At 38.1% G+C, this 21,165-nt stretch overlaps 1 long non-coding RNA gene across 1 annotated transcript in view; it reads left to right on the top strand.

The window, feature by feature from the left end:
• The window catches only part of LOC103391048 (uncharacterized), a 57,730-nt gene extending 36,571 nt beyond the window's left edge, over nt 1–21,159 (top strand). The window contains exons 4-6 of the long non-coding RNA XR_522756.3: nt 18,764–18,897; nt 20,714–20,843; nt 21,004–21,159. This is a non-coding gene — a long non-coding RNA (uncharacterized LOC103391048). The remainder of the gene's footprint in view (nt 1–18,763; nt 18,898–20,713; nt 20,844–21,003) is intronic.
• Nucleotides 21,160–21,165: the final 6 nt, after the last annotated feature.

Genomic DNA, 21,165 nt, shown 5'->3' with positions numbered 1-21,165 from the left:
ATAACAAATAATGTAATGAGCGCACCCCCACAGCAACTTTTAGTTCTTTAGAGAGAGAGAAAATAACAGTGCTCATTAGAGATAGAGCAAGTGTTTATTTTTCCACCCTGAACTGAGACGATTTGATCTTGTAGTTAGAGTTTGTAAGGCAGCATTTTTATTTGTAAATGAGAAAATAGCCTCTGAACCACAAGCAAGGCTGAACTTATCAATTGAATAAATTGCAGGATTTTTATCCTGTTAATATATCCTTCAAACCCATTTTTAACACTTCTTTTATCGCTCGTGGCAAAACTCTGTTTCACTTTGATCCTCTGCAAGTCTTTGCATAAAGGATCATAAGGAATTGTGCCATTTGGATTAAGGGGGAACTGCTTCTTTTATCAATTACATCAAAGTTTCAGCTGCTGCCCATTAGATGCACGCTCACAGAGACGAGCTACCGTACAGTACATGGACACACACATACGAAACACATTTGCGTCGTTTAATTCTCTGGACATCTAAAAGGCTGTTGGTAAAAATAAGGAGCATGTTTTTGTGCTCGGCTTGATTCACCGTCTGCATAGTAATCAGCTTGTAAATTTGGGTTGAATCACAAGTCAATCCTCAAAGCATCATGCTTGTTAGACCCGCAGGCTCGAGGCTAGGAACTTGGAAGAAAGCCAGGGGCATTTAAAACCCAGTCTTCTATCCAACCAAGGGATGAAAGCTCACTTTTAACTTCTGCTCTGCTGCCAGTGTTGAAAGTGTACTGCTGACACTGTGACTGTGTTCTGCACAAACATGCTGACACCTACATCAACCGTAGGTGACATTAATGATAATAAGCAGCGGGCAGTATTTTGTTATTACCGCATGGTGCTGACACTCTCTTATTAGCAGAATAACACACAGCTGCTGTAATGCATAACGAGAAAAGTGGACTTATTTGCAACCGAGAAAGAGTGATTAACAGGTTATTCGAAGCATTCACAGGAAAGCAAGGCGACAAATTAAAACTGCGACGAGAAGTAAAAAGCACTACCTCCATGCCCTTGTGAGATGGTAAATTTTACGACGGAGTGCTCCATGTTGAGCATTGGTTGAATGAAGTCCCCCATGACTTGTTATATGGCAGCTAAGAGGAGATGGATCACCGGCTCAGAGCAGATGTTGTCACCACACAAAGGGCCGTCGGAATACAGTGTGATCCACAAGGACCAACTGAAGCTCATAACAAAATGCAGACTAACTCACTCTCAATATATAGTCTGGTCCTATGCAAACATGGATAAACTCATGGTATATACAGTGTCAGAGTACGGACACACAGATCCAGCCACTGAAGCACAAAGGGATTTTGCTGACAGAAGAACAGCACATCTCCTCAAGCTTTGTTTATTTTATTGTATTTTTTTTCTTATTCTAAGAGTCACTATAGCAGGAAGGGCAGCAGGCAGAGAAGACTTGTCGATAAAACCTGGTGAGCGTGCCCTGTTGTGTTTATTTTAGTATTAAAGGCAAGGTCACAGCATGTTACCGAGAGCAAGAACCTACAGAGAAAAATCTAAACACTCATATCCTTCCTTATAGGAAATATCCTGAACTTTGATCCTTGAAACAGTCAGTCTATCACTTGTGTTTTTTTTTCACTCCATGGTAGTGTTTTGTAAAGAAGAAAACCCAGATTTTGACATAAACCTTGGACTAAATAATGGGTACATTTAACAGCTAATAGCTAATGAAAGAGCAGTGTTTGTAGTTTTTTCCCCCTCGGTTTTCCTATTAGAAATTCAGATGCTTGCATGTTTTGTAAAGTGTCCATTGTCATGGGAATAGAAGTGGAGCACATGCACAAACAAACACACACATGCATGCACGGACGCACACACACAACTAAATGTCAACCTACTTCCCCTGGGTAAATGAGTCATATGGTGTTTGGAGAGGTGTGTAACAGGCCCCATGTTAAAAACGCTGGTAGCTGCCCTATTAAAAAAGTCACACCCACTGTAAATACCAAGTGCTCTTTTAATATTTTATACAATGAAAAAAAAACCCTGTCCTTGGAGTCTCAGCTGCAGCATAGACATACAGAGTCATGTTAAATTGAAATCTTCAGTTCAGTTCTAACAGGTGCGAACATGAGGCGAGTGCTTAAAGAGAACTTGTAACTGGGAAAACTCGAGTGAAAGGCAGGAAGGACGAAGCCGCAGGCTTTGTGTCCAAACTTTAGCATTTGTCTCCTTTGTGTCATTTGCATATAAGAGACAATTTACATTCCTCGGTGTTGGTAAAGGGATTAAGAGGCATGATTTATGCTCAGAAGACATTTATCATTCAAAGCAAATTAGGTTCTTTTCTCGAAGGGACCAAGGAGGGGGCTGTCTGACTCCTCCCTTAATCTCCGTGAACACAAAGGGCTCACTAAACTGGAACTGAGGGTCCATGTAATTCAGATCCTGATTAAGCCACTGGCCTGAGTTTCTCTTCACCCACTTTTGATCGTTAATTACATTTTCACTACCAAATCAGAGGTCACACCAGTCTGGTAGGTTGCTTTTCATTGGTTAGTTAACACCAGGAATAAAGGTTTTTTTTACCTTCAGTTTGTGAGATGACCAGGCAAAAGATAAAGATGCTATTTCTTTAGTTCTTTTTTTTTCCCCTGTTGTCATAGGAGTTTACTGTGGCAAAGGAGGTGATTGTGTCTTTCATGTTTCCGAAAGAGGCAGAAAAACCTTTTTACCAGGGTCCCTTTTGAAAATGATTAGTTGGAATTAGTCACAGACACAGCTCCAGGATATTTTCTCGTTAACATCCCACGTGTCTTTGACCTCCTCCTCCTCCTCCTCCTACCCAGGCACAGCACACCTGCACCACAGCTCTGCAAATACACAGGGTTAGAAACTTGGTCCAGAAAAAAAAACTAGGCTTCCAGTGTTGGAAGAAGTGTTTTCACACACTGTACCTGTTTTCTACAGTCATTAGAGAATTTTCCTCAGTCGGAAAGGAGACTTTACAGACTGGAGTCAAATGAGTTGGGATGATTGGCATGACATAAGGTCGTGGTGGGATTAGAGCATATTGGGAGTTGTTGTGGTTTATATGGAGCTTGGTTTGTGGGTTTCTTGGCATAGTGCAGAGCCAGGAAGATTGTGTCTGACTTCATCACACCAGTAGCTAGGGATCAGAGGATATAATTGGGTAGGGCACACTAGACAGCTGCTCATAGCAGGAGCCAATCACACACTGCAATCTCTGCCATGGTCCTAGTTATTCAGAACCTTAGATGGAAATATATTGGAGCTTCTCTTGAATTTGAATTTAGGAATAAAAATTATACATATATAGAGAGACGAAATATGAATAGTAGTAGTTTAACTACTACTAATAATTGTATTATTATATGCAATTATTATTATTATTAATAATATTTTTAATATTATTAAGACAGGCCTTTGCCATTTTAATGCCTGCACAATAATGCTAATTAATTCTGTCCGCTTTCTTAATCTTAGAGAAACAAAGAATTATTTGTCCTAGAACTTGAAATCAGCCGTTGTTTCTTCCTTTGACATTGTCCTTATTCCCACAAAGTCCCTGCTCTGATCCCAGCTGTAGCAGGAGAGAACTCATGTAAATTTATTGGTGACATTGAAATGGTTCTTTGCTATTCAAATGAGGCCTTCCTCGTCAGACGCTAAAAGGTAGCACGTATTGGCTTGTACCGGTAACCTCACTGCAAACAGCTGTGACCCCATGCAGGAAGTCAGACATCCCACTTCCTGTGGCAAGCTGTGCCGCTGGCTCTTTTGGCCAAGGATGGCTTTCTAATTGGTGTCCTCTCACCTCTCTACTCTGAGATGCTCCTGGCTGACAGGTCTTGGCAGTGGGAGAAGATGTCCTTGGGGAGAAGGGACTTGGATCTGAAAACACACCAGAGTGCAGCGTTTTAGATAAAGTCCCGCAGTGTAAACCAAAGGTTAAACCTATGAACACAATACAAAGAACAAGGATTCTTTTAAATCCCTTGGTGGTTTGAGATCAAACAATAATCTAATATTTTAGTTGACTTAATAAGAAAATCTTTCTATTTTTGTGGGTTGTTTACACTGTTTGCCTGTACTAAGATATTGTGGCTAGTGTTAGCTCTTGTGTCCATGCTGTCACTTCATCTGCTTTAATTTGAAAGCATTTGTTGTGTGAATGCTAAATGAGTGGTGTCTAAAAAAGCTTTGTCATATTAAGAAGTCTATCTAATCATAATGCAAATGAAGTATTGGATTATGATGACCAAAGTTTTAACATGGGTCAATGACAATGACCACCAGTCATCAAATACCCAACAAGTCAACCTTTCAAAGTTCACATTCATACTCGGTGTATAATAAAAATCTCCCCTGGGAGTTCCTGGTAGATTCAGTACACAAAACATTTCAGTGACCTTGAATCCAATTTATACCAAAGTTAAAGATATTCACTAAAATCCATCCTGACAAGTAGACTCTTGGGACCAAAATGATGTTTTTGAAATTTCATTGACCTTGACCCTTGATTGCTAAAAATGTCATCAGCTTGTTTTGGGGCCATAAAGATTTTGCAGGTTTTTAATCAATTTCTCTAACCACTTCCTGGGCTTTCATAAAAATAGTCAAGGTCATGAAATACTTGACTTTTATCTTCATGTTAAATAAAGAAATAAAAGTGGCCAACATGGATATATGTAAAGAGAATTTGAGACCGTACAGTCCTTAATTATATGCCTTTGCACTTTTTTAAATGTTAGATACAAAAAGAAAGTGCCGACTGTGTGTAACACACTCCCACAGAACACTGACTGTGTCAAAGACTGTGAACAGGTGGAATTCTTGGCAAATATACTGATAACATGTTATTTTTATTCTATGTTATTTTTACATATCTTGTTTTATCTGTTAGTCTAATTATTTTTGCTTTTTTTATTTCTTGCCCACACACTGTCTAAAAAAGTGCCCCTGGGATACATGATTGTTATACCTGTATGCTGATACAGCTATAACAGGTATGGATCTAAGAACTGTATACTGCACATTTAAATACACATAAGTTGCTGTCCTTCCTGTTTCCTTCCCTGCACCTCCTGACTTCCAGTTCAGCTCTGGTTCACTCGCCCTCTGGCGCTTCTTTGATGATTGTGTTATAGTGGGTGTCTAGTGCAGCACCGCGAACCATCTGCAGCTAAATGTCAGCGAGATCAAGGGGCCAATGGTGGATTTCTGACAAGGCGAGCAGCAACTGACACCTGTCATCATTCAGGATGAAGAGGTGTGGATGGTGCAGACCAACAAGTACCTGAGCATCAACAAATCAGACAGATCAAGAGGAAAGACACTCTTTCAGAGAGGTCTGCAAAGACTACTCATCTGAGAAACACAGGCCACTCTTCATGTTTAAGTCAACAGCCAAGTCCACAACAGTGTGGACTGTGCTGTGAAATTTGAGGATTAGATTCTATTCTAACCTGAAGTTGGACACACTCTGTGGAGTAGAGCTTCTATTTTTAATTCATAGTGTTTATAACTTCCCTTGTTCTATATTTTTCATCCAAATATTTACTGTTTCTATTTCTTTTGTGGGTCTCGGTTCTATCCCAGCCACCTATTGACAGGACAAAATGTTTCCAACTCAGATGTCGGCAACCTATGCACAGTCCAATTGCATGGTATAGATACCGCAGTCAGAGTTAATAGAATAAAGGAAGCCAGTGTGTGGAGCATACATCATGGTTTTGATATCGAGAGCTGGGGCTGCTTTCAGCTGCTTTATCTGAAAATGCACAGAGGGAAAAAGCCCTATCCGTATTGTTAAAGTCAAAGCCTGTGGGCATCAAACATCGAAATGTCAGGTTTAGGCTAAATTCAAATTATAAATTATTCATACGGCTCCAGTAAAGGCTATGCATGAGGTCACTGGCAGGCCTCGCAAGCAAAGGAAAACTTGACAGGGAGCACCACAAGTGTAGTCCTCCAACCCCCTGTTAGGACGGGGACAGGAGGTGGGGACATCAATGAAGCAGCTGTTCAAGCAGGCAGGGGAAGTGACCTGCTCAGTAAACCATAAACTTGTGGGAAGAATATGCAAAAGAAAGAGAAAAGAAAATGAAAAGAAGTTCGACTTGGCAAGGTAGCATGCTCACCTTGGAGAGGTGCTGATTTGAGATAAGACAAGTCAGACAAATACTGATGTGACTGCAGATTTAATCACACTGATGTAGCTGACATAAGGACGGAGGGGGCACTTGTCAGATGTCTGTAAAAACAATTTTAGGTCTAATTATTTAAAAAAACCAATCCTTTGAAGGGTTGGTGCTTTTGCCTTACAGTAAGGAAATAATTGTTAATAAACTGTAGGTATGAGTGTAAGTGTAAATGGTTGGCTGTCTCTGTATGGGGCCCTGTGATGGATTGGTTGACTGTTGAGTCCACCTGTCAAATGGCTGCAGTAAAAGGCTCCAACCACCCAGGACACTGAATGAATGAATTTTGATTGACCTGCCTAATAGGATTTTCAGGAGTTTGTGTGATATAAACCCTGCTGCTGTGGTCAGTTATATTTCTATTCATAGTAATGTTTTTTATTTAATTTTAATTTTTTTTAATTAATTTAGAAAATAGTGATTTCCATTCGTTGATTCATTGTGATTTAAATGTTTTAAGACAGAGTATTGTGGGGAATTTATTTTTTACTTGTTCCTCATTATACTCAAGTACTATTTTATAATCCCTGATTTTTAGCACAAAGTGTAGTCCTCTGTGTCCACTTTTTTAGTGATTTGAAAAGAAAATCATAATTAATGCCCGCGTATCACTTGCAGCCTGTCTCATTAGTTTTTAGTTTGTTTTTTTTTTTTTTACCCCTAATGACATTCTTGACGCAACTGCACCTCGGACTAGGTGGTATCAACAGGCAAAGCACTCTAACGCTTGTGTATATAAAGTGCAATTAAGCACTGAAAGTAATTTGTTTTTGGGTAATTATAACAATTAAAAAACAATTTTGACACATAAATTGCTGAAGAACCTGGCTTAAAAATGCTTTTTCTTCCTTGCTAGTCAGCTTTTGTGTTCTTTTTAAACATTGTTACATGAAAAGACATCTCAAAAACATACATTTTTATAGTGAATGTTTCCATACTAGCTTTATTTTTCTTAATAGACAATAAATGTTTATATAAATTTTTGTCTACATTAAGTCCTTTCTGAAGGAAAAGAAGGGTTTTTTTTTTTTTTTTGAGCCAGTTAACCCAGAGGAGAAAAAGTGCTTCAGCCTTACAGGAACGTTTTCTTTCAGAAACACAGAATACTATATTTCTAACGTGAAGCTCTGTGGCAGTGACAAGGAAACCAATGCTGACCTTCATTTAGAATACGGAATGACAATACCGCAGGGGGATAAGAAAGTGAGGGGGGGTTAGAAAAACAGGAAATCAATAGCTCATTTTCTGCTTTTTTGTATAGGGATTCTGATGTTTGCAGAGATAAAGGTCGACAAGCCTGAGAGATATCTTGCACCATCTTAAGTTGAATAACCCTGAAATTGCTGTTGTGTTCACAGCAATTTAAAAAAGAAATACGATTTTACCATTAAGTCTGAAATGGCCTATGAAACAGGACGAAGCGTCGGTATGTGTAGGCACATCTCTGTATCTTTAAATGAAGATTTAATTTTATGTAAATGTAACAAATAGATTGTTTCTATATTGACCTCAGGTTTGTGTTAGTGTGATTAGTTGTCTGTCCATGTAAGTGGGCCTGTGACGACCTGCTGACCTATCTGTACCAGCTGGGATTTGCCTGAGCTAACCCACGATCCACCAGAGGATAAAGCAGAAAAATAATCGATAAAAAAACCACTGAAATAAATTGTTAATTAAAAGAAGAACTGTGTAACATAATGTTATTTAAAAGTATTTGATTAAAGCTACAGGATGTCAGAAAGGTCTACCTTTAGTTTACACAACAATAATGATCTGAAGTAGAGGAAAATACTTAAAAACAAACAAACAAAACACAGCTTCAAGGTTGATGTTGATGGTTCAACACCAAACAATGGCTTTTTGATTGACATGACATTCTGCGACTATAAACACAGACAACTCTAGGTTTCGATAAAGATCAAGGACAGAGACGATGAAGGGCATCGTGTTCAGATTCGACAACGTGCGAGGAGAAAAGAAAAACAAAATGCTGGTTGTTACTATTAAGAAAGAGATTTAAGCGATACAAAATGTGCAAATTACACAGCCCGTTCATTTAACCTTCACGAAAAGGCAACATAAAGTGTTGAAATTTATTATGTTAAAGCATCTATAATGTGCAAACAGGCNNNAGTATAAGTTCCTTTTAAAACAAGTATTAATACCTGTTAGCTAACCTGCTATTTAACCTCCTAGTTTCTACTTGGCAAATGTTGATGTAATGTGTTGAAAGAGTCATTGCTATTGGTTAATTTATGTTTATATGTAAACTTAAAACAATACGCTGTTCTTTAGGTGGCATTGGCCCAGAGGCAATGTCTCTGTCATTGGTGCTTGTTCACGTCCTGGACAAGTTCGAATCCCGGTTAGGGCGGTTGGTACCTTCCAGTGGACTCACCACCGGCAGGAAGGTTCAGGGGGGTCGGTACGGTGCAGTGATTTGGGTGGCGACTGCTTACCGCGCGACCCGGTAATGGATAAGCGGATGAAAATGAATGGATGCACTGTTCTTTAGCTGTGGTCGAATACAGTCACAAATTAAAATCAAATTACTGTACAAAAAGTACAATAACAGAAGTTTCTTTCAAAGTAGATTTTATAGAGAATTGAAGACATTGTTTAGTGTTGAGAGTCACATAATATTAAATTGTCTTGGAACTATTTAAAGTCAGAATGGACTCCTGTCTCCCTATTCAACAAAGCTGTCCATCTCTCGCCTGATGCTCCCTGGTGTGTGTCCTCACAGTAATTTGTAGGTTTGTAGGTCTAGAGGATGGATGTCAAAGTCTCCTGTGGACATAATCACACCATCGTCCCTTCCATTATTTCACCCTTTCTCAGAAGTGTCAAGTTCACAGCCTCTGGTAATTATGATGTCTTCTCTCAGCAGGAGTGATGTGTGGAGATGGGTCAAGAAACCTTCAACTCCACTCGTGTCAGGGCAACTTTAGCAAAGTCAGACATTGGGCCGTGTTTCTTACAGGAACAGACAGGAGTTCATACAGAGCAAAAAATTCTCATGTTGTTTGTGAACAGGTCGTTAGACCATTGTTGTGCCATATTGAATGAAAGACAAAACGCTGCTCCTATTGTGAGTCATAATCTACACTATCACTGTCTTCTGCTGTGCACTTGATTGCACAATTTTGCTTTTTTTCCCCCACCGTGTTCCCAGAACAACGCCAGGCAGCAGGATTATAAGAAGGCAGGTGTATTATTACAAAATGTGCTCAGTTCAAATATCATCCGCTTATAGTGACCAGGAGCTAAAGCTACAGCTACAGTCAGTGGTCTCAGGGGTATATTTTCCGAGTTACAGAGATGACCTATGGACTTTCATGACTTCCAGCCAAACTTTCTCCGACTTCCTGGCTGAGTCGCCAGGGATGCATACATTCAGTCGAAGTATTTTGCCCATCATTACTGGTACATTTGTAGAACTTGGAGACAGACACTTGAGTGCAACACCCAAAGGTTGGTGGGGATCAAATTGTTCAACAGGAGTGAATAACTTTAGCAACACAGTATGGATTTTTCTGCACCTTTTGACATATGTTGTACTTTTTTATGTAATAAAATAAATATTTAAACTTTTAGATAAAACAAATTAAATAGTTAAGTGAGTGCAGATCAGTGGGGTTTCATCTATTGGAGGTACTGTATACACCAGAGGTGCCCACACTTCAATTTTGTTACAGCCTAGTGAAAACAATGGGTCAATATGTTTTTGACACTAAACACCACAGGACATTATCTTTGGACTTTAGTGATGCTATTAGGAATTGTGTAAAATGAAAAAGAAATCATATCGTATCATAACATTACCCATATGTATCACCTGTCACCTATTAATTGATAAAGAGAACCCTGATGAAGTTTTGCGATAAATATAAAAAGAAATGTTAAATTAATTAGATTTAAAAGAACAGATAAGGTAGAAGGTGGAAGCGTCAGCAGCCGTAGTTGTTGAGACACCTGTTGTATGTAATTAGTTGTGACATTGTTGGCATAAGGACTCAAACTAGGAAACAGATGCTTGCACCTAACCAGTCTGCTAGACTACTAATGAATCAAGAAGCCCTTGAATGCTAAGTGGCACTTGAAAAATCCCAGGGTGTGATTTTTTTCCTTCAGTCAGAACAGTCAGTTTTCTCAGGACACCTCTACTGACAGACATAGATCAGTGATGGCTGCTGGTGTGAGAGACTGTTTATTAGCCATCCTCAGGTCTTAGTCACTTCTTGTTAGTTTTTTAGGTTAACAGAAAAAATAAATATTGCATACATAATACATGTTGTTTGTAATTAAATGATAAGGGTGGATGAAGTTAATCTGAGTCATTCTCCTGTCATGCCACCTCCTAGCTGACCAGTCTCTTCTTTTACTATAATGGAAGTGACTAGTGACTAATGAACAATTAAAACAAGAAAACCAAACAGAAACAAGAAAACATTTTACACAGTTTACATACAAATGCTCATTAATACGTGGTTACACATACTGCATGATGATGATAATCACTAGGGCTAAAGTAAGGAGTTTATTGAGTCATTCTGTGCCATACAACTACAGCCTTTTACTCATAATACTCTAACATATAATGTATGTAAAAAGGTATATTCCGTTTAAGTTTTCAGTGTAGGTAGATCATTTTAGCCTGGTCACTTGAAAAGGAGCATCTAAGAGACAGACTTTGGCTTAAAGAATACTTCCCTGGAGGAAACATCCTCCCAGGTTGTTTCCCATTCGTTCATGATGCCAGCCTATCAATGAAAGTGACTGGTAAGTGTTAGAGCTGTGTTATCTGAATAAACTGCATCCTCTTTCCCCTGTACAATTGACTTGCAGACATCAGCTGTTGTCTGGTGTGATCAATTATCTCAGATGAAAGTGACAGGGCTATTGCACCTTTACAGTGTTGCATTTCCTCTGTGAGACTCCAGTCCAGGGACTGATGGGATGTCTCTGTCAGCAAATCTATCTCTTCAAATTCAGGCTTCTCACCTGTGACACGTTCGTACTGCAGCAGGGATGCGAGTACGGTATGGAAGAGAGGTGTCAGTTATTGAAGCCACCCATACCTCCTGTATCATGGTTGGAAAAAAAAGAGATGTCAGAACAAAAGTGGTAATAGGATGGAATACATTAAATAAGAGTGTCTTTTGGACTGGAACCCACATCCATTCAGCTCTGAAGGAACATGCCAGAGTCAGCTTTGGAAAACTAGTGCCCATGTGTGTTGTAGGGAATTAAGTAAGTTTTGGGTGGGTTTTAAATTACAATTAAAAGAAAGGAGTATTCATTTGCAGTATATATTTTTAATTCAGTTAAATTTGGCAAAAATGCCAAATATGAACCACATAATTACATACATATACTCATCACAACAAAGCAGTAAAAATATTTATAGCTCATGTTTTGTAATATGCAGCAAATGATTAACGTGACACTTCAAAGTCTACCAGGTGTGGAGGGATTATATCCATTTTCTAAGCCTTCAAAAATGGCTCGCTCTCTTTTTCACTCACACACAAGAACTCTCCCTCCCTCTGAAACACACACACACACGTAGCGCTTTGTGCCGTCCTCTCTCTCTTCAGGTAAATTTCATATTGGCTCTGAAAGCTGCTGGGATCTGCTATTTTGTTCTCTTTGGGATTGCTGCCTCTCCCCACTTGATCCAAACAGTCAGCTTAGGGAGCCTTTGGCTCACAAGCGCACAAGTTGCCAAGGAGCTGTCACAAAGATGTCCGCACAAAGGATTTATGCTGCAGACTAGGGGAGTTTGATATACAGAGCAATGCTTTCCCCCATGGTGTTTGAATGTTCATAGCGGCGGGGGGTTATTCAATTGAAGACCCAGGAAAAAGAAGTTTACAGTGCACACTTAGTTGTGTGAGAAAACGTCAGCTGAGAGAATAAATAGGTTTCAATGAGATACAAGATGCAGCCTGACAACAGTGACAACAGGATTAATTCAATGGAAGATGTTCAATACTCGATGCCTTACAGATAAAAAAAATGGGGCAGAATAGGGAGAAAGCAATTGTTGTCAATATCCGGCTATCTTTTACATTGACCCATCGTTCTAGACAGAGTAAGAAACGTGTATTGAAAACAGACAAAACACCATGAGATGGTGAACACGGGCTGAAATGCACGCAGTGGTTTGACTCCTGAACTGGGACCATATAAGAACTTTTAGGCTGCGTTATCAAAATCCGCTGTTTCCTCCTCCTGATTGAACTGAGAACAGACGTCTGACAGTTATTGTTTATTTTGTTCCTGTCAATATACCCTGATGAATAGCAATGTCATTCAACCTGGACAGGTTTAGTTGGGGCGTGTGTAAGACTCCAGAGTGAATCTTCAGCTGCTGTCCATCTAATGGCATCAGAGACCTGTGTTAGCCCCCCAACCACAGACAGCACTCAATCAGTCTGGGCCTTCAAACTGACCTTGCTCAGCAATCATCTAGCTACGGGGGATTAGGCAATCACTCAAACCACCTGGAAAGGACTGTTGGTTCACGTCCCACCGCCTCCATCATATCACAGATATACGTCAAAGAATTTTTTTCCCCCTCCCAACCCTGGGGATTCATCAATAACTCACTGATTAGGGTGCGACCCCATTGTTTGAAGCTAACAAATTTACAGTATCAAATGTTCATTTATCCCTATAATTTTCTTTTAGCTGGAGGCATCCTTGTGCTCTCCTAATTGGACATTGTTGCTTGATTATATCTATTATACAATCAGGATAATGAGAAACTTCACAGGGGACATTCAGCCTTGTTTGTGTACTGTACATCATTTTTCTACCAGGCGTAACAGGAGCCAATATACTGTTTATGTCTGTAATTGTGCTTCTTTTCCTGGATCCTTAAAGCTACTGCTGTCATTGAGAATGTCACCACAGCATCACTTAGTCACAGGAGGAGGGTTTTATTTTGTTTTGGTTGCATATTACAAGACTAGTTTCCCATGTAAACCTAAAGGTTTTAGCTTAATGAGCAGAGTATCAGAAAATATGTTTTGGAAACATGTAGAACTTTACATTTTAATGATGTGTTATTGAGGCAAAAACATTGTGTTTTTTTGTTTGTTTTCTACATCCATGTAGCCCTTTAGATGATGGTGTTTAAAAAAAACAAAGCAACAAAACAACAATTTTTTCACAAAGGTCATAGCCTGGGTAGTGGTTTTTTTGTTCTTCTTAAAAACAAATAGGGGTATATTTTGGTAATTTTGGTAAAAAAAATACACAAAGTACAATTAAAAATTATGAAAGCAAGAGGGACATCTTCTTGACCACAATAAAGGATAAGATATATTTTTCTAAACAATAGCATCCCCTAATGGGGACTGGAGTGAGCTAGCATTTTCTTAATTGGCCAGTAATACCACAAACACCTTGTGCATAGTGTCCCTTAAAACTGTAAATTAATGCCCAACATGTTGAAATAGTGTTTCTGCTTTATACTTAAATGCTGTGTAGAGTATTTTTCCTTTAGAAAAGCTTTTTCTTCATGAACTATTTCTACATCACATTTTTTTCCCATTCAGTGTGGCCTTTGTGCTGCAACACATTGCAACTATCTAACAAAGAAAATAAGAAATTCACATCACCTGTTTCTCTTTTCATTTGTGCAAAAGCTTCAACCTTAACTTAATAACAAGGGAATAAAATAATGGAAAGAGGAAAAGAGAACAAAAAAGATGAAGTGAAAGTGCCTGCTCAGGATTTAATTTTCAACTCAAGAGACACCAAACATTGACTTTGCATATACCTGGACTCCCCACTGTTAAATGTCAGTTTGTCACTACAAATGAGAGGGATTTACTGCCAACAATTTCCAATAACACTGCAGAGTCTCCCACATCAGGCTGCCAGTCCTTGCTATAATAAAATGCCTTATTTTAAGAAAACACTCAGCCCTCTGTATCCTCTGCTTTCATACTACTTCCTGCATCCAATTAAGGGCCACATTAGGATAATTTCCTTCACAGCAGTGCATTTGCATTCTGTCAGACAGGTGACAGGATGTCAGTCATTAATCACGGCCCAATGAGGGCTGACAGAACATAGTCATGCTCGTCAAATGTCTTTTCCTCTAAACTCCTTCCATTTACCAGAATCAGACCCCCAGCTAGAGCACATCAAGGTGCACGCATACGTGTGTGCATTTTCTCCAATAGAAAAAAGGTACTTTTTTTGCCTGAGATGTCGACTCTGAGTTGGATCTATTCTTAGTTTCAATACTTGGGTAAAACCACATAATTGGCCAGTTTTAACAAAGAATTGTGTGTGTGTGCGTGTGGGGGTCAAGATTCCATTAATTAGATGGAGCTAAATAATGCTAATTCAGCTGTGGCAATGCAGGAAGAAAAAGGTTTTCTGATGCCAACTGACACTTAATCCATGTCAGAATACCAGATGTGGGACAAAGAAGTGTTTGCTCTGTTTGCATCGGCTTTATGTTACCTATTCCTTGCATTGACTTCAACTACAACTTGATTTTCATTATCTGCATGTGTAATTGTTGTATTGATTATCTCTGGTGCTTCTTCCTTTCACCTACCATTGTTTCATTGATGCTCTTAAATGTAAAGGTTGACTCCTTCAGTTATACTTGAGGTTCATTAAGGATCTTTTATCTACCAGCATATTTTAGGATTTTTTTTTTTTATCGTCTCTCTGTTATGATGTAAAAACAAGTCTCTCTTTATGGTGTTAGAGGAAGTGTTTCTGTGTTTTGTGTGAAACCATTCCATTCACTTTCTAACACTAATTATTTTAGCACTCAATGTAAAAAAAACATACCTTTGTTGTTTTCTTTTTGAAGATCCTCAACGCAAACGCAAACGCAACCGCCGAACGGAATTCGCAACGCAAGTTTGATGGGGTTTTTTGTGTTGTTTTTGAGTTTTGTTTTGGTTTGGTTTTTGGTTTGAGTTTTTAGTTTTGAAACCTTGAACACACACACATACACACTCACACTCCCCCTGTGTGACTTACCTTGCTGGGATTCAAACCCAGGTCTTTACATTGAAGGTCGGCGTCCTTCCTCTCTGAACCATCTTCAGTACTGGTATTCATGCCTGTCCCTTTTATACTTCTCTGTCATTAAAGCCATTTTGGAACATGGTCATGGGTTTGAGTCCTATTTGGAATCTTTCTTGTTTTTTCTAGTCAACATGCAAAATATTTTTTCAAAATTAGTAGGTGGAGAAGATATTGCATTTGCAAGGTCAAGGTGTGAAAGAAAATAATGCTTGAGACTATAGTAAGCCTATCATAGTCACAGTTCTTATGTTGTCGTGGTGGCCAAGTGGTTAAGGTGTCTGCACACAGAACCATTTTAAAGCATGCGTTTTTGCTCAAATCCCATACAAAACAACCTTTCTGCATTAATTTCTTTTCAAAAATATGTTAAAATACTTTCCTAAAAAGGCAGCTGTTTCATTTGCTATTTAATTAGAAAACATTAAATATAATTTAAAATGTATTTCAATATTAGGAAGCTTTCCAAAATATCGATAATTTACATTACATAGATAAGAATAGAGATTACATTTGGCAAATATAATTATTATTTGCTGAAACTGCTAAACACAGTCCAATAATACTGTATTATAAAACAGAGAACCATGTGCAACACCATCTTGTTTGTTTTTCTTGTATGAAAAAAGAAAAGAACAGAGAGAAAGGCCTCCCACCCTGGGAGACAATAAAGTCCATAGAGAAAGAGCTTCAGGGACTTAGAGCCTTACTGCAGGAAAGCTGCATGTGTGGTGAAGGTGAACAGGCTTGTCATGCTGGCACAGTGGCTGCCCTGTGATACTGTATCTTTACAAGAAAGTCTCAGTAAAGCCTGTTTCTCTGATCCACTTCCCTACTGTGAAAAGAGAAAATATGTGAATTTTAATTCTCTTTGTGATATAATGGGCAGCCAGTGTTACCAGGCCTCTCACTTTAAGAAGGAAAAGCAAGTTTTATATATTACATACATTATAAAGGCTGTCAAACAGTTCAAGTATTTAATCTGATCAATCAAAGAGGAGCTGTGGAACAATCACAAGTAATTATGATGATGAATAAATATTAATCGTGATTATTCGTTTGTTCTTACGTTCAGATTGTGTATATGAAGCACATTTCTAAATATAATATTTTCTGAATTTTGCTGTAACAGATAGACAAGTGGATCCGAGTCATCATATTGCATCTTGATGGTGACTTGTGGAAATGTGTCAAAGTTTGGTTTATAGAACTTCAGTTAAGATCCAAGAGGCTGGTCTAAAGTGAACACTGTCTGACCTAAAGTTGTAGCAACCACGAATGCTGGGCGTTGAGATGATTTTATATTTTATAAAGATGCTTTAGTGAGATTTTCTTTTACCCACAGTATTTGCAAATAAAAACGGGTTTTGACTGCATTTTAAGGCAACGATGAGTGGAAAAAATTGTTGATGATGTTAATCTGATTAATTTCACAAATTAATTAAAACATTGATGTGAACTGACGATCAATTCCATGCAGTCAACTGTACTGCAGTTCTCCACTACATGAAACATGAGCGTCTTGATGACTTCCTGACTTCTCATTTAAAACCTGGTCAATATTTAGACACCTCAACAGCAATTTGTTATTTACCCAACATCCCCAGTGGTTGGGTTTAATGACCCACCTTGTGTCCCATCATTGGGTCAAAATATCAGAATAACACAACAGTGTCACAGTGTGGATGTTAGCCGCCTGTGGTTGGCTCGCAGCACCTCTGTGTCAAGTACGATCTCACACAGCTGCTGTGTCTGGTGTCTCTCTCCCATGAGAGAAACTCTCACAGGCTAAAAAAAGAGGGGAGGGGAGATTTTGTTTAAAAAAAAACAAAAAACAATGTACAGTACAGGAGTAAACATTTTCAAAGTCAAAGTTGTTTTGTTCAGAGGTCCGAGAACAAAATGTGCTAGTTTATATCACATCATGCTAGTTTCTCATAGTGCCAATGCAGGAACACAACAAGAGAGCCCACTTGTGGGTTGACAAACACAAGAGAACCCACTTGTGTTTGTCATCGTTGCCTAATTGAAAACATGTTATGTTACACACAAGTGCAGATCTGCGTCCTGAGTGGCATCACACTGACTCTGTGTAGTACACTATTTTGAATTATTTGCATCAGGGACACACAACTGCATAAATGTTATTTGGCTGAACTGGTCCTGTGAACACGGGGGCGGGGGGGGGGGGGGGGGGGGGGGGGGGGGGACACTTTCTGGCATGGCTCAGGTCTCCTCAGTGTCCACGAGGACAGTGTTAGTGTTACTTACTGGCAATTAAATTTTGACAAATCATTTGGATGGGGAGCATTGTCTCTAACCCTTTTTGAAACCTGCCCACAAACACGTAGGAGAGATCATACTCAATGTGATTATTCACAGAGACCAACCCATATGGTAACATCCTTCTTTGTCATAGTGCTCAGTCCACAGGAGGACAATTGAAGCAAATGAGAAAACGATCCCCAGCTGTAGTAATATTTAACATTATGGTGATTTAACAAACTGGTTAATAATTTTAAAAAATGTCACATTTAATTGCATTTCTTGCCGAGCTGAGATAATAATAATTCCACGATGAAGAAGTTCAGCATTTATTCAGCATCTGTTGGCATTGACGCCTCATCTTTTACCTTTTATGTTTTTTTCCCCTGTTTTGCACAAAAAAGCCACAGTTTTATCAACCTCATTGTCATGGGCTGGCTGAAATCTTTGAGTGGAAATCTTCTTTGTGTCTGTTCCCAACTGTCCCTGGGATGTCTTTGCCGTGTCTCTGAAGCAATTTTCTCAATTATGAATAATTCACCAGATATTATTCTAAAGGTCATCTTATAGTAATTAGTACCCTGCTGTTGACTAAACAGCCTCCAGGTAGCTGATGGCCAGTTTAATTACAATTTGAAATGAGCACGGTGTTTGACAATCTCTACTGTACGTATATGTTCTCCTGACACTTTAACAGATGACACCTTGAGAACTAAGTAGCCTTATGATAAGTTGGTTTGTTAGCAGATAGGGATTGTTTGTGTGTGTGTGTATGTGTGTGTGTGTGTCTGTATGTGTCTTTGTGGTGGAGGTGTTAGGTCACAGAGTACACGGGTAAATCACAAGTCCTTACTGTTCAAATATGCAGTAATTACTGGAAATGTAGCTCGGCTGGTTGTTGTGTACGTGTGTGTTTTTGACGGTCTTGATATCCTCACCACTGACGCTGTCTCATTATTAACCAATTACCAGGGAAAACTAATGGAACAGGTCACAGCCAGGTTTTTCAGCCGGGAAGCTCGGGAATGAACATATGTCGGAATTGTAGCTTGAAAAAATGCAGTATGGCAATCTGTGTTGGTGTCAGGAGGTACGTGATGTGTCTCCGTGTCGGGGAAAAGTTGGAAGTTACTTTCTGTTTTGTTCTGTTGTTGTGAACATAAGCCCTGTTCTCTTCTGTTGGCTTTACCTGTTCTGTCTGTGGAATTGCAGGTACTCATGAGAGAACATCAGAGAGCAGAGCACCAGGTCCAGAGGGCCTCAGGATGGAAACAGCCCAGGAGAATTGTCAAAATAGATGCAGTTCCGCTTTAAGGCCACAAAGCTCTAATGGCACGGACATGCAGGTTGGTAGCAGGCAGAACAAATTTTCAACATGAAACATATTTCATAGCTGCAGACAGTTAATTTTTTTTAAAGAGTAGAAATACATGTGTATTACAAATTCTTGTAAGAATTTGTATGTATTATTGATTTTTTTCTTTTAATTTAAAATGTTTTGTTGTTTTTTTTTTGGTGGATTTTTAAATTGTTTTTTTGGAGATTGTATGAGGAAACCACAGAAACTAAAGAAAACACAAGCACACACAGGGAGAACATGCAAACCGTCAACAGAAAGATTGGGGATCAAGCCCCCAAATTTAATAATATAAGGCAAAAACTTGAATCATTCATGTAAAACCATTTTTTAAAAAAGCAAGAAACCCCAAACTAAATAATTTAATTTTGACTTCAGTCTGGTCATTTAGCCCATGAAGAAGAACACACATGTTCTGCTGCTCTGCCAACTTCATCTGAGACTAACTTTTTGCCCCAACAACTAAAAGACTTAAAATATGAGTGTACTGTGTTCCATTGATTTCCTGTGAAATGCCAAGGCATCGTCCTAACATTAATGGCCTGCTTTCAAATAATGCTGTGACAGATTATTGAGTAGAGGCGCCTGATGGAAAACATTGATCTGTATTTTTTTTAATGTCATCAAAAATGTATGAACTGCTCTTCCAGGAGTTTTTCACACTGTCAGGTCTTAATCGACTCTTTGATGTTCTTAATATTAAAAAGAAAACAGTTGTATTTGAAAAGTGTTTCATTCAGAGTTAATACCATTTTAATATTCCAAAGCACAGCACAGTATCTGTGGAGTTTGTAGTAGAATGTATGGTAGTAATGCAGTTCATTTACTAGGTGAAAATTCAGGGAAATTAACCTTTGTTGTTTTCTTAGTCAGGCTTCAAAATCAATGCAGCATTTGTAAATGTTTAATTAATGCAGAAAGGATTTTACATTCACTTCATCCATGCTTTGATGTTTGATTCTTAGGTTTAACATTTAAAAAAAATGACTGTAGGTATGATTATGACCAGTATGTGGCCACTAGCTACATGTTTGGAGGCAGATTAGTGCATTTGCAAAAATTTTGATGAAGAATTTTGAAAAAAAGAAATTCAAAATTGTATCTTTTCTGCATGTTTCTCATCAAAATATAGCATTTTGAAAAACATTTTTAGAAAAAAGATTTGGGGGGAAGTTTTTGGCAAAACCCAAATTTTTGGTCAGAGGTTGAAAATGTTTGATTTTTTAAAAAAAGCATTTGGTGATACCCTACTTTATGCTCAGATGTTGAGAAATTTTGATGAAAAACTTTTCAATTTAATTTTTAAATTTGATCTTTTCTGCATGTTTCTCATCAACGTATAGCTTTTTGAAAATAAGTATCACTTTTATAATAAGTATAATTTTTTGGAATTTTGCAACAAAACCCTACATTTTGGTCAGAAGTTGAAATCATTTGGTAAAAACATTAAAATTTTTTTTGGTAATGTGTTTCTCATCAAAATATAGCGTTTTGAAAAAAAAATTAGAAAACATATTTTTTAATTTTTTTGAAAAAAATATTTTTTCAAAAACCAAATAAGATTTTGGCCCGATGTTGAAAAATGTTGTTGATAATCTTTGAAAATGTTTTAGAAAAAAAAAATTTCTTATTCAATTAAATCTTTGAAAAAAAAGTCCAAAATTTGATCTTTTATCAAATTCCTCATTATAATATTTTTCAAAAAGAAATGTTAAAAAAAAATTCATTTTTTTCGAAATTTTTAGACTTTTTTTTTTTTTTAGAATTTTTCTAAAATGTTTTTCAAAAACTTTTTTTCTAAACAGATCACTTTGACGTCACTTGGAGATCACTTGGACGTCACCTAGAAGTCACTTGGAGGTTGCTTGGATGTCACTGAGGTCACTTGGACGTCACTTAGACTTTACTTTGAGGTCACTTGGACGTCACTTGGAGGTTACTTGGACCCAAAAAAAAATTTTCTCAAAGTTTCTGGGAATGTTTCTTTCCTTTTCAAGATTTTAAAATTTTTCCAAAAAAATGTTTTTTCTAAAAAAAATATATATTTTTTTAGAATTTTTCTAAAATGTTTTTCAAAAACTTTTTTTCAAAACAGATCACTTTGACGTCACTTGGAGATCACTTGGACGTCACCTAGAAGTCACATGGAGGTTGCTTGGACGTCCCTTTGAGGTCACTTGGATGTCGCTTTGAGGTCACTTGGAGGTCGCTTGGACATCACTTTGAGGTGTGTTTGTGTTTAAAAGTCCAAAAAGTA

This window comes from Cynoglossus semilaevis, chromosome 15 (assembly GCF_000523025.1).
Source record: "Cynoglossus semilaevis isolate Cse_v1.0 chromosome 15, Cse_v1.0, whole genome shotgun sequence".
In the NCBI taxonomy this organism is placed as follows: domain Eukaryota; kingdom Metazoa; phylum Chordata; class Actinopteri; order Pleuronectiformes; family Cynoglossidae; genus Cynoglossus; species Cynoglossus semilaevis.
Note: the sequence above shows the minus strand (reverse complement) of the source record. Positions and strands in the feature narration are given on the sequence as shown.